Genomic DNA, 3,129 nt, shown 5'->3' with positions numbered 1-3,129 from the left:
AACCTCACATGTTTGAAAAAGATCTTTAGGTTGTGATTATAAAGACTTGTCTTGTTCATAGAACTTTTTGCTTTTTTTAATCCACTTGTTTGACAATTAGACATGAATATGAGCAAAGGCTATGGTTTTTGTTTTTTTTTACAAACCACGGTTTAGAGGAGTGCACACTTGAAGTTATTATCTCAATATGTTTGTACTATATATATATCATCTTATATGAGTTGATCTGGTGTCAATAAATTGAGAGGCCATTTGTAAGGCTGCGGTTATTTAATCTCTCATGATGTACCAAATATGATGTACCAAATAAAAAGACAAAAATATATATATAGTTAAAAATAATTTTACTATAAATAAATAAGGATATGAACTAATAAATGTCTTTCATTATGTTCGATGTCTGAAATTCTTACACTAGAAAAATAATAGTAGATAATCTAAGAGTAATGAGATTAAAAGTTCCTTTCATAATCTGATCAAATGTTTTTGATTGAATTTTTTACCAGATCACTGCCAAATTTATAAAAAAAATTCTTAATCTCAGATTGATTAGCAGGATTAATGAAGTAACCAGCTACTAGTTAAATAAAGTGCTGTAAAAATAATCTTCAGATTTGGATTTTAATTTTATACTTGAAATTTTTCATGAAAATTTTAATGGCAAAAATAATTTATATTTTATCTATTGATACTAAGTAATTTATCATTGTTGAAAGCTAATTTCAAATCCTTAATATTATTTTATCATTGTCTTCTCCACAACTCACTGCTTTTCTCCCTGAGAAATTTCCAATGACACCCATGCTACTAGCATGCATGGCTTGGTCATGGAATTTTTTTTTTTTTATAATATGTAATGTTTTCTGAAAAAAGAATCCTTCTTGGATCATCTCAAACTCAAACCTATTAGGGTTCTCAGAAAAATAAAATAAAAGTGTAAAATTTTAATTAATTTAAATAATTAGATTTTCTTAATATAACATTTTAGTTATTGATGAATTTCTTGTAAAAAATATCTGTGAGATCTCTATTATAGCTTGAAAAGGATTCCATTTAATTCATTGTGAAATAATAGTTTAACTACTATATATTCAACTTCAACAAATTTCTTAATGAAATAAATTTAATTTGTTAAAACTTTGAACGATCAATCTAATAGTTTATCACACCATTAAAAAAATTGAGAATATTCTTTATGCAATTAGTTAACTACTATTTTCCATCATTAAGTTCTTCAAAATATAGTTTCATATTTACATTATAAATTTCAAAGAGATTTATATAGTGCATTAGCTAGTTGATTATTAATTAATTCTATTACTGTTATTTCATTAATAACCAAAGTCAATGTTTTCGGCAAAAGATTCATGAACTGAAAATAAATGTATCTAAATATTGATTTCACCATCATTACTGTTTACAAGAATTAAAAAAAAAATCAGAAAATCTAGCATTTTGAACTACTAATTCACTGAAAGCTCAACATAATAACCATATTTAACATTTATTATTGAATGTTTGAAAAGTAAAGCTTGATGCCAAGCATCATATTAAAAAGTTTAGGTTGAATCATGGTTATTCCACATTTATTTTAATTTTTTTCTGACTTCATTAATAAAAATTGCTCTTCTGATATTTTTGTCTTTTCAAATGCACGAAAGTCCATCAAATTGATCTGAAATAAGAGCAAGAAAGTTATGCAAAGGAAAAAAATTATATTGGGTGGAACAGTCAAAATGAAAAAAAGAAAAAAAAAATCTGATTGGAGAATTTTAAGAGGGGAAATGCAAGAAGAGGATATAGATTGATTTGCTGCCTTTTTAGAAAAATGGACTCGATAGTGCTTTGACCTTCTAGATTTGATGACTTATGGTGAGTAAGAAGATGACGCTTGTCGACTAGACAATAAGCACGCTGCCTCGTTGATGCAGTGGATGAGAGTGAGTGGGAAAAATAAATAAATGGAATTGATGGAATTGTATTAATTAATATTATTAAGCTACTTAAAATGTTGTGTATATACATCAGCTTAGAAAAATTCATATCATGAATTGCCTGGTGAGGTAACTAAGAAAAGTTCTTTTTTTTAAAAAAAATTTTGTTATCAAAAAATTAAAAAAAACTTTTAATTTCAGTTGAAAATTAAAAAACTATATAGATTTCATTTTTTTCGAAAAATAAACTGACATATTTACATTTAAACTTTTATTTTTTAATTGTTGAATTGTTTCAACGACCTCTTAATTTACTGCCACTAGATCTTCTGAATAGAATATTCGTACCCTCTAAAAAACATGTTTGAACTTCAACTTTATACAAAATAAAGGCACTAGTGTATTGAGATAGTTCCAAACCTGTGTACTCTTATGATACATGACTTGTCCATATCTTATGAAAAAAAATTAAGTTGTTATATAATAATTCAAATATTGTAGGTAACAATTCAACTATCATATTGAATAGTTCAAAAATACTATATATATATATACTTATTAATGAAAAAAAACAAATTTGAATTGTTAAAAATACCAAAAATAATCCCATACGGCAATGTATCTCACACTTAGCTCTTAGAAATGGTGACACAACTACTGATTAATATCAAAAAATTAAAAAAATATAAATCCCAATTTCATATAAACCGCTAGTTTCAGTCAACATAGAGGAAAAAGAAAAACTTAACTCGGCATATGATGGATATGGCTGCATACTTACAAAATATTATATGTAAAATCATAAATTTATCTAAAATAATCTTATTAAATTCCTCACTTACTTACCTACTCCTCATAATTTAAAATAAAAAATAAAAATAATGATATTAGTTTGACATCCCATTAAATTCAGACAATTTAATTAACCGGATAACGTATAGGCATAAAGTATTATAAAATCATTATAAAAGTTTATAATTAAAATTTTAAATTATGACATTAGAAAAGTTATCAGATTTTTATATATTATTTTAAGTGAATTCCATGGTTTTTGAAGAGAACACTATCTTGACTGTCTTTTTTTTAATTAAAAAAAAAAAATCCCGATCTTGACTTCTTCAAATTGTTTGAAAGTCGTATAAAAACAAATTTGAATTTTACAAGCTCATAATCCTATATGCAATTCGTCTCACAC

Source organism: Dioscorea cayenensis, chromosome 14 (genome assembly GCF_009730915.1).
Source record: "Dioscorea cayenensis subsp. rotundata cultivar TDr96_F1 chromosome 14, TDr96_F1_v2_PseudoChromosome.rev07_lg8_w22 25.fasta, whole genome shotgun sequence".
Lineage (NCBI taxonomy): Eukaryota > Viridiplantae > Streptophyta > Magnoliopsida > Dioscoreales > Dioscoreaceae > Dioscorea > Dioscorea cayenensis.
The sequence above is the reverse complement of the archived record's forward strand: the minus strand, read 5'-3'. Positions refer to the sequence as shown.